This window comes from Sciurus vulgaris, assembly GCF_902686455.1.
Source record: "Sciurus vulgaris genome assembly, chromosome: X".
NCBI lineage: Eukaryota > Metazoa > Chordata > Mammalia > Rodentia > Sciuridae > Sciurus > Sciurus vulgaris.
Window position 1 is genome coordinate 105647263 of NC_136471.1, and position 11929 is coordinate 105659191.

The 11929-nt window shown below is 37.9% G+C and overlaps 1 protein-coding gene across 1 annotated transcript in view; it reads right to left on the reverse strand.

Annotated features, from left to right (window-relative positions):
* PRRG1 (proline rich and Gla domain 1) overlaps positions 1 to 10386 on the reverse strand; it is a 105348-nt gene extending 94962 nt beyond the window's left edge. The window contains exon 1 of the mRNA XM_079122972.1: positions 10251 to 10386. The gene's annotated coding sequence lies outside the window, so the exon portion shown is untranslated. The remainder of the gene's footprint in view (positions 1 to 10250) is intronic.
* Between the last annotated feature and the right edge of the window lie 1543 nt (positions 10387 to 11929).

An 11929-nucleotide genomic window follows, 5' to 3' on the forward strand; every position in this document is an offset into this window, starting at 1 on the left:
CAATAATAGGAATAGACTATTTAAAACTTTGCAAAGGTCAATTTTATAAACTTTGTTGAATATTCATAATTTAAAGAATGAAATATAAAAAGAATACTAATAATAAATATGCACATCTACCATTTGTATTTTAAAGTTTAAAATTCAAATAACAGTTATTTTTACAATACTGTTCACATTAATACAACAAAAACATTTGTATTTTCAGACTCTCTGCTTACAAACCTAAAGAAGATATTTTTCTCTTTTTTCACTTCTATAACAACATTTTCTTGATAAATCCAAGGGATTTGAAGCAGAATACTGAAGCAAGATAAAATTACATACAAAAGTAAATATATCCTTGACAAAATAAATATTCTAGTCCCATAAGTAATACTAATATAGGAAAAGAAACTTGAAATATATCCCATTAAACTTTTTTTCTTTTTTGCAGTAACAGCAAATTTTAAAACTGGGCTTATGTTTCTGACTTTTTCTGCTTTCTCCCTGAAGCAAACATGTCAAAATGGATTATTGTGCAAGTTACTTATACAGTTTTTTATAAAACTGGAATGCATAACACTAGAAACCAAATCACAAAGAACAGGCACACTAGAGATAGGCTGGAAGAGATTCACAGAACATAAAGCGCTTTAAATAACAAGGCTTTGTCACTGAAAAAGGAGGCATTTGGTTAACTAGGACTCCAGAAAATAATGCACATCTTCAGAGACAGGTTTGAAAGGAGGAAAGAAAACACAACACAAGGAAGTTACTCCATGTCAGGGATTTTAAATATAACACATTTTCCTAAAGAAATTCTAGCTTCTACATTCTGAGGCACTGAAAAAATGTGCCTAAGAGTTCAAATTGCTTTTTCAATTCTGGTCCATTTAATTGCCAAGTCTTTGAAGAAGATAATGTGCTTTATCAAAAATTCATCACCAAGTATTTGAATGAGCTTGAAAATAACTATGTCAATTATTACCAGACAATAATGGAGAAAGCAAAGCAACTATAAGCATTTTTAAGAACTGTGATTACTCCAGCTCTGAGACTCTTTGATTCTCACTTCATTATGCCCAAAAACCAATAATGTTCTTTTTCTTTCTTTAGATACTGGGGATTGAACCCAGTGGTGCTTTACCACTGAGCTACATCCCCAGATCTTTTTATGTTTTATTTTGAGACAGGGTCTCCCTAAGTTACTTAGGGTCTCCATAAGTTGCTAAGGTTGGCCTTGAATTTGCCACCCTCCTGTCTCTGCCTCCCAAATTGTTGGGGTTACAGGTATGTACCACTGTACCTGGCCCAATAACATTCTTAAGAAGTATTTGTTTTTAATTTACAAAGGATTACACTAGCTTCCACACCCCCTACACACCAAAGGTGTTCAATAAACGCTTAATTTAAATTTAACATATATAAATTCATTTCTTTAGGAGGCTCTGCAAGTCAACTTGCAATGACAATATCATTTCTACAGTCCTCCAGGTTTTCAGGATAACCAAATCACTTTGCCATTATAGGAAGGATGTTGCAATAAAAAGAGCTTGTCTTCAAAGCCCTGAACAAGAAAAAGAATCAAAACAAAACACTAGGAGCTATTGTTTCCTATAAAAGCCCTTAAAAAAAAAAGCTTTATATCTTGTCTGTTACTCCCATACATACGCAAGTGAGCACACACTCACTTGCACACAAGGCACCAATATATCCTTTTTAACTTTACCTTATGTCAAGATAACCTGAACAGAATAAAGTTGGCAAAATCTTGCCTATAACTAAAAAGGCAATGTGGGAAATGTTCTGGGACCATATTACTATTTTATTCAAATCTTCAATTTACTACACTGATGGCAGTACTCATGTTAGTATGAAATAATTTGTTCCTTCTTAGTGCCCAATCCTAGCGAAAAAAAATACTTTGTGGAAAACTAAAGGACAGTTTCCTACTTCTTTCCTGCCCTAGGTGAAAATCTGTAGAGTAAATAACTGAAGTATTCAGAGCATGGTAAGCAGTTGAAAGTGGAATGAACTAGAACCATTTTTCTGCAAACATTGTGGAAGAGCAACATCGGCATCTCATGGGAAATTTTTAGGTAGAATCTCGGGCCCCAACCCAAACCTCCAGGGAATTCACATGCACCCCAATGTCTGAGAAGCACTCAACTAATGGATGTATCCCATATATGTAATATTGAGCAAAACAAATATGGATACATGGATGTTTTCATTTAATAAAGTCCAATACAGGCAAAATTAACTAACATTTAGAAATAATTATATGACTAAAGTCTTAAGAAAAGCAAAGCAATGAGAGGTAGGTAGAAATTAGGAATATTTTATTAACATGATACTTGTACTACCCATGGAAAGTACAGTGTTTTCAAAAATGGATTGGATTCACTGCAAAAATGTATATTAGAAAATTTAGAGAAATGATTTTAAAGTTTTTTTAAAGCATACTTGATATACCAAAAAAGGAGAAACAATAAAATCATAATTTTAGTCAGCTTTTCATCACTATAGCAAATTCCTGACATAATCACCTTTTAAAGAGAAAAGGTTTATTTTAGCTTACAGTTTCAGAGGTTTCAGCTCATGGTTGGTTCCATTGCTTTGGGACCTGTGGCAAGGCAGGACATCACAGCAGGAGGGCTTGGAAGACAAAACTATTCCCCTCATGGCTGGGAAGTGAAAGTGAGAGAGGAAGGGGCCAGGGTACCACCATCTCTCTCAAGGGCATGCCTCTAATGATCTGAAGACCTCCCAGAAGACCCCATCTCTTAAAAGTTCTATTGCCTCCTAATACCACCATGCAGGGGTCTAGAGTTCACCACATGGACCTTTGGGGAAACATTCAAACTGTAGCACATATAAAATGCTTAATTAAACCCATAAAAGGCATAAAAAGAGTAAAAGACAAAAAGAATAACAAAGAATAAAAGCAATACATAGAAAACAATAACAAGTTCAGCAGATATTAATTCAACTAAATCAATAATTGCTTTGCATGTGAATAGTCTAAATACAATTAAAAGAAACTTATTGTTACTCTAAAAGCACATAACACTAAAATTAAAGAGATGGAGAAAGATGTACCATGTCAACACTAATTAAAAGAAAGCAAGATTAGTTATATTAATTTCAGATAGAGCAGACTTCAGAACAAAGAAAATTATCAGAGATAAAGAGGCAAAAACTGATAGAACTACCCATATCGATGAATTCTGTCTGGCTATTTTAACAGTCATCTCAAACTCAGCATAATCAGTACTTAACCTTTAATCTTTTCTTTCAGAAAATGAAATGGCAAGTAGTCCATGTTCATGGATAGGAATACTCAATAGTCTTAAGATATAAGCTCTTTCCAAGCTGATCTACAAATTCAAAGCAATCCCAATGAAAATCCCAGCAAGTTATTTTGTGGATATAAAACATTGATTTTGACGTTTATATAGAGAAGCAAAAGACACAGAATACAATATTATAGAACAACAAAGGTAGTGCAATCTTCAATGTTCATTAAAGGGCTACTCCATTCTACCAGGGGTTCAGTTGAAACTCACTGGCATCATCCTTAACTCTCATCTTCTGTTACATTCTACTTCCAAATCATCAAGAAATCTGATCATTTAATATCACCTCCAGCATTACACTACCTGAATCCAACCACCATAATCCCTCTTCTAATAGGCCTCTCTTCTGTTCTTTCAATCTACTCTCTACACAACACCCAAAGAGATCCCTATAAAACAGAAATCTGATAAGACCACTCCTGACTTTAAAGTCTCTAATGGCTATCCTCACCTTAAAATGTCTTCCAATATTGAGCTGAATAGCTCTACGGAATTTTCTCACCCTCCCACAATCCTTGCTTGCCTGACTCTGTGTTATTATTCACCCCATGCTACTCTGGTTACAAAGATCACTTTGCTATTCTTTGAAAGAAGGTCTCAAAACGGTCCCATTACATGATTTCTGCATTTGATGTTCTCTATGTCAAAAAACACTTTTTCCTCTATATAAATAGTTTTCTTATCTCCTACAGGTCTTTGTAGATAGTGAAGTCTTCCCTGATCACTGCCCTCCAACACACCCTATTCACCCACAGGTGAATACCTGTAGGTGTTTCCCCATTCATTGTCCCTATTTTGTATTTGTCACAAAAAAATGCAACACTAATGACTTTATATATATATGTATCTGTGTGTGTGTGTGTGTGTGTGTGTATAGTCATGTGTCACTTAATAATGAAGATACGCATCTTTAGTCAATTTTGTCTTTAGGTAAGCATCTTAGAGTATACATATACAAGCCTAGATGGTATATAAGGTCAATCACTCCTCATGGCCTTTTGATGCAATAAAGAGATACAGTAAACACAAGATGCATGAGGCTGCTGCTAGAGTAACATGGCACAGTATTTTACAGTAATTTCTTATAAGTAGAAGCAATATACTCTAAAACTATAGAATATTAAATACATAAATCAGTAACAATCTTGTATTATCATTAGCAAGTGTTAATGTAATACATTATTATAATACACACATTATTAATATGTGTTGCACTTTTATACAACTGACAGTGCAGTATGCTTGCTTATATCAGCAGCACCACAAATGTGAGTAATGCATTATGACATTACAATGCCTACCATATCACTAGGCGATAGAAAAATTTTCAACTCCATGATAATCTTATTATAATCTTATGAGATCCCCATTGTATATGTAATCCATCATTGACCAAAATGTCATTATGTGGTTCATGATTATATACAAATAATTATATTTGTGGTAAATATATTTCTTTCTTATTTTCCTTTTTACAATTTATTTTCTGCCGTCCTCAAATAAGATGTAAACTACTTGAGGGAAGAAATATCCAATAAAACACAACTGTTTTATTCACTATTGTATTCTCAGTGCTTAGAACATTTTCTAACAAATTGATAGTTTCACAAATATTAGTTGAATAACTGAATGAAAAACATAAAAACATATGATATGGCAGTCAAGCCTGGGCCAACAGCATTACAACACAGCAGGTCTTCATTTAATTTTTTAAAAGATCTTCTAAGAAAGACTGTGGGAAAATGCAATTGTGTAATTATTAATGGTGACTACAATAGCTAAAATTACTATTTGCTAGCATTATTAAACTTGCAAAAATTAATTCTAATTAGAGTTCACCAACTACTTAAGTTCCACTGAAAAATAGTAGTATGCAAACGAACCTCCCTTAAAGAAAGTTTCTTCAGCTTAACATACCTCTAGATTTAGGTTTATTTTTTTTTTCACACATTCTTTTCTCTTCTCTTGGTGCCCCTAATTCCATTCTCTCTTGCTGTCCTACTCCAATACTCTAGTCTATCAATTATATCCTCCTAGCATTACTCTTTCAGTTGCTCCTCTGCCCTAACAAGTTTTTTATTCCTCTTTAAACATTCCCATTTTCTTCATCCCTTCAATTCGTCAAACTCCAGACTTTTTCTTCCCTTCTCCTTTCACCAACAATTACCAACAAAAGTTGTTTATTTTTACTGCCTCCACATCCTATCTATCATTGCTCAAAGAAGTGTTTCTCAAGCAGAATGCCCATCAAAATCTCCTGGGATTTTTTCATGCCTAAGTTTATACCCTGAAATTTTGATTTGATGAGTTTATATGGGGGAGGGATGCTAAATATAAGTATGTTGGTTGAAACAGTTCCTTAGGAGTCTGATGCACACACCAGATTAAGGAATCATACACACTTCTTCTCCCCCCACCCCGCGCCAGTTCTGGGAATTGAACCCAGGGCTTTGCCCTTGCTGGGCAAGTGCTCTACCACTGAGTTACATTCCCAGCCCCAGATTAAGGAATCATTGCCTCAAATACCTGCAATATTTTTTTCTGGTCATAATAATGACAGAATTCCACCTATAACAAGTATAGTTAAATCAGTCATCTGCACCTGACATACACCAAAAACAAACAAAAAGAAAAATTTCTTAGTTATCATACCCAAGTGTTTCTCTTGGTCCCACCCTCTCCATACTTTACAGTGACAGCTTTAAGAACATTCTGCTCTTAACTTCTATGAATTTTTGTTCGTTGCTCTCTTCTTCCTTCCTCTCCGCCAATCTGTCAGAATGTCATCTACCTAAGTGCTACTCAATGTTTTCCTAAGGCTAGCATATCACCATTATTTGGAAACTTGCTAGAAATGAAAATTTTCAGGCCTTATCCCATATCATAAACTCTGGGGGTGGGGTCCAGAAATCTGTGCATTCTTGTGATTATGATGCATGCTAAAATTTGAGAACCACTGTGCTATAAACAATTTGACAGAGATACATGGAAGGAAACCACAAATACACAACTGGAGTTTAAACAGGGTGTGAGATGTCAAAACATCCACATTTTGAAGTCAAGTGATAACTGAAATGATGGGAGCTCACAAGAAACATCATATACAAATAAATTGCTGCCATTTTTAAAACATTAGGATAAGCTATCAAAATACCTGATCTCACTATCAAGTAAGTATTATCATGATTATTTTTTACAGATGAGGAAACTGATGCTTAGAGAGAAGTTTAAAATTTTGTCTTGCTTTCATCCATGTCCTTGATTGCCATATTATTGTCTTCAGCACATAGTGAGAAAGAAAGTTTTGCACAGACTTCGTGGAAGTAATGAGTGAGCTAATCAAGAATTAAAAGAAAAATAGAAATACAAGGAGGAAGTTGTATTAGTTAGTTTTTCACCACTGTGACCAAAATGCCTGAGAAGAACAACTTTGATGAGGAAAAGTTTACTTTGGCTCATAGTTTTGGAGGTTCAGTCCATGGCTGGATGGCTCCACTGCTCTGGGCTCAAGGTGAGGTAGAACATCATGGCAGAAGAAAGCTGCTCCACTCATGATAGCCAGGAAGCAGAGAGCAAGGGGAAGGGGCTTCAGGGAAGGTGAACCCTTCCAGGATACATTCCTAGTGACCCACCTCCTCCAGCTATGCCCCACCTGTATGCAGTTACCACTCAGTCCATTCAAACTAGGCTACACTAATTAGGTTAACAGGTCTCATAATCTGATCATTTCACCTCAGAATAGTCCTGCATTAACATGGGAGCCTTTGGGGGGACACCTCATATCCAAACCATAGCATACGTCTAGATAAGGAAAGTTTTAAGAAGGAAGATATACTTGTAATGGTTTGGTTTGAAATATTTTTTCAATAATGAGCATATAGGTCACAGAAGACAGAACTTTTTAAAAAACTTCATGGCATCTGTTCATCTTCTCTGTGTCTCAAGTTTTAATAAAAGAAATGTTGAACACGAAGTGTTCAGGGGGTAAGTGGTTAATGTTATTTAAAAAGGAAACAGAATTGGATCACTTTTACATTTAGGTAGAAAGGGGAGAAATTAAGTGAAGGAAGAAAAATAGAGGTTACTAATTACTAGAATAGATTCTCTGCTTTGCACAAAGAAACTTGTACTAACAAAGTAGTCAATCAAGACTCATTTTTAGACTAAAGAATCAATTAAATTCTTTTACAAAGTGAGTGATCATTTGCTTCTAATAGTCTCTCCAATGGGAAAATCCATTCACGAGATGAAAGCTGGGGGAGGGAATGAGATTGAGTGGATCTGGTGATGAGCAAGGGGAAGTAAGCTCCTGTTGTGAACCAGAAGTGAATGGAAAGCCAGTAATGCTGGTGGAAATTAAGAGAATGTCAAAGGTAAGATGACAGAAATGGTTAGAACAAACCCATCAGGGAATACTACAACTCAAAGAGACCCATTAGCTAAAGGCTCAAACCACTTTAAGATTTAGAAGTACAGGGGCTGGGATTGTAGTTCAGTGGCAGAGTACTTACCCAGTACATGTGGGGCACTGGGTTAGTTCCTCAGCACCATATGAAAATAAATAAAGGTACTGTGTACATATACAACTAAAAATGGTTTTTTTTTAAGATTTAGAAATATAATACAACAGACTAGATTACAGTTTTCTTTTATTACATCAGGCTTCGGAGAATACCAACTGGCAAGCTTGGTTCATTTGTAGTACTTCCTAAATTCCAGCCGCACTGTTTTTCTACAAATAGTTAATCTGTTACATGTTGATTTTTCACAAGTTTCAGTATCAGAAATTAGCCTTTTAGAAACTTGGTCTTGGGGGCTGGGGGTGTAGCTCAGTGGTAGGGTGCTTGCCTAGCATGGGGATACCAGTTCCATCCCCAGTACCCTCTCAGAAAGAAACCTGGCTATTTTCTGATCCCGTTTTCCCTTTATCTGCAGTTTTTGTACTTCTTTTGTAAGGATAAACTATGACTAATATGTGGGAACATATTTCTGTACTTATTCCTTATCAATATTCCAAATAACACTACTCAAATACTAAATACAATTTTACCATTTTGAATTTTTTATTATCCCATGAACTTTATGCAAAATGAATTGGTATCTTTCTAACAGTATTTATTAATATCTAACTGTAAGTTTACTAGGCACTCACCACATGCCAGGTAGCACTATATACTGGGGTAACACAGGAGCCTCAGGTTCTAGTAGCAAGAGACAAATAAGGCCAGTGATATCAATTTAATGGAAAAGGGAATGATTAATTTATTCTTGGTGTGTTGGCAAATTTTTCCAAGAAGTGAATTGTGCTGAGTCTGCACAGATGAACTGGGAGTTCATTTGGGAAGTTCCAGGAGTTCCTTAGCAAAAGAACAAGGAATCCCTTACTCCCACCTCCCAAGTTTGGTAATTTAGCAACTGTTTCTGTTTTTTAAAATAACAGAAAAACAAAGAAGAAAGAGTAAAACAAGAATAAACGAGAAGAAATCTTATTCACTTCATACCTGAGGTGGGGCAACTGTATCTTTAAACATATTTCAAATCTGAAAGTAAATGTTTATAAAACAGGATTCACAATCAAGGGAAAGGGGTGGAGGAAAAGGAAGATCAGTTTGTTTTGTTGTATTAAATTAAAACAAATGAGTAAAAATATCAACATTTACTCTTGGGAATAAGTATACCATCTTTCATAAAAGATTTTAAAATTGAAAATGAAAGCCTATGGACCCTTAACCAACATCATAATATTTGCCCTAGTGTTTTGTATTCCTAATATCATTTTAAGGGTTCTAAAGAGTCTGCCAAAGTACTTGGCAGCACCCTAACCCCTATAATATGCTCGTCTTTGAAACAAGAGTACCCCAGTCAACTTCTTACTTACCCTGACTTGCCCATCTTCACATCTTTCAAAGTCTGGCTTTAAACTACGACTATTAAAAGGCAATTATTTAGCTCTTAAGTTTTGTCACTCCACCTCTTCACCGCCCCCCCCCCCCTTCAATTACTCCTTTCAAATTCTATTAGTTTCGGTTTTCTCCCTAAGGGACTCTAGAAAATATATGCACAACACGATCACAAAACCAAAGGCTGCAGCAGCCAGAGCCTGAACATGCACACTAACAAGCAGTCGTATTCCTCTCGGGGTTGTTCCTACCACTGATCAAAATCAACGGACCAGGAAGAAGGAAAAAGCTGAAGCAGGAAGGTTGTTCCCTTCCTTCTACTTCCCCCACGCCAGGCACCCCCTAGATCTCCCGTCCCCAGGACAGCATCTCGACTTTTCAAGCACCCCCCCACACACACACACCCGCCCCCGTTGTCACCCGCCACTGCCTACGAAACAGTCATAGCCTTTGTTAAAACGTCCACGAGCACAATGGACCAGAAGAGGGACACATTCCCGGGGGCGGGGTAAAGGAAAGTCACACGAAAGCTACGCCCTCCTTGGCACGAGCCCGGGCCAAGAGCCCACCTCTAAATCCTCTCCCCAGCTATGGTGAACGTTTCTGGCAACTATGCACCCCGAGTAGGCAGTGAGGGGGAAGGGATGTGTCCCGGACCCTGCTCAGAGGCACTAATCAAGGGGACTGAACTTGAAGCTGGGACACTCTTCAGCGCCCTTGGTGAGCTTCCCGATCCTGCCAATCTCATGTGTGGACTTGCAGCCTCTGGAGCCCTTTCCTCCAATTTTTCTCCCTATACACACCCTCGCCCACTCCCTCCACCAAGCACTTAGTTCCCCATGCGGTCCCGGCCGGACACCCTTAGGCAACGTCACCACCAATGCTGCCTCACGTCTAGTTACTTTCTCTTCGCCGAACTGAAATCACCCCCACGCACCCCGATCCCTCCTGGGACTCTCGTCTGGGACCAAGTTACCCAGGAGGAGCCCCGCGCTGCTGCCACACTTACCGCGCGTCCCTCTCCGCTACTCAGCGCTCTGAGAGTTGCACGCCGCGCCTGCGCGCTCCCACGACTGCCGAGTCAAGCGGGAGCTAGCAGGCAGGAGTGGACGCGAAGGGAGGTGGTAAGCTACAGGGCCGGGTTGGGGCGGAGTTATGAAAGAAGGGGCGGGGCTAGCAGAGGTGGGAAACGAGGGGCGGGGCCATGAAGAGTGGGAAACGGAGGAGTGGAGCTTCTGTCACCACTGCCTCTGCCCGGAAGACTAACTACCCGGGGCATGGGACTGGAGCTCTCCACTCTTGATAGACAGAAAAGCCATCGAGGCCCCTCTGTGCACCCCCACATTCGCCCTCAAGAAAACCAGGCCTGGTGCAGGGCCAAACAGTCAGCCCTCCGGACTTCCTCAAGCCACACAGATCCCTGCCACACTTTCCCCCCTTTCATATGCCTATCTCATTACACATTTTTCTTCCCTTTGTCACTTCTCATCATGCACAGTCCTCAGTCCCTGTGAAGGGGAGTGAAGAGTTCTCATCCACAGACCATCTGTGCAGGTATGCGTGCGAGTCCAGATCATGACTGGTAACCATCCAACCATTGCCCACAGTTACAACTCTGGGAATTGCCCTTTCCCTGAGGACAAACTCTCTTGCCGCTGTTTCTGGACAATTTTTGGGGACAACAATGTGCTTTCTCTTGAAAGAGAATCTTGAACAAACCTACAGGAATAGCTTGGAAAGGAGAAAACACAGGTTGTCAAATAACGCCATCTTTCAATCTGCCTTTTAGGTTGCTACTTTAGAATTTGAATTTTAGAATATAAAAGCCCTTCTTAGAAACAAAATAAAAGATCTGTGCTGTTGTGGAGACAACAACCTAAGGGCTGAAGGTTTTCTGGAATTTAGCATTCTAAGGAGCCTGACTTGATTATTATTCCATGCTGCATGTGTGCTTAGTTTGAAGTTCTATGCTTTTCTGTTTAGATTCTGGTCAGTTGTAGTACCTACCTCACATGCCTTCAGATCAGCCATTAAAATAAACACACACCTGAGTGAATTCAAAGTGAATTGGGCTGTGGGCCTGATTATTATCATTATTATTATTATTATTATTATTATTATTCCTTTAGTAATGATGAAATTAAGAAGTATTTGGTTTATTAAGAATAAAAGAATCACCACAGGGTCACACCAATATTCCTTCCCGGCAACTATTTTGATTGTGATACTAGCATTTTATGGAAGAGCCTGGTAATTGCCTTTAAAGATATGACTATCCTGAAATCTTCCTATTAACCTTTGTGTTTCTTCCATTTGTGTATTTTACAAAGCCAACTTTCTTGAACACATTTCTATATTGCCTTTGTCAAATAAATGTAAAGAGATTGTAGGAAGGACTTATCGCAAAAACAGTATGTTGGCAAATGCAGACACAAATTTTGTAGGATGAGTACCATCTGTAAGTGTCTGGAAGCAGGACCTTGTCCTACTCATTTCACTCGTAAAAGGTTTCCCTTATGGAAAGTGCTTAAAAATCACAGTGGGTTAATGAAGGTAATTTTTGCATCCTAATAGATGTGTATATGTGGTTTTTAAAAACTTCTCATTTAATTACTGGGTTTATTTATTTATTTGTTGCCTGAATTTGTCAGATTATTTTGGTTAGAGTAACAAATACTAAATTTAAGT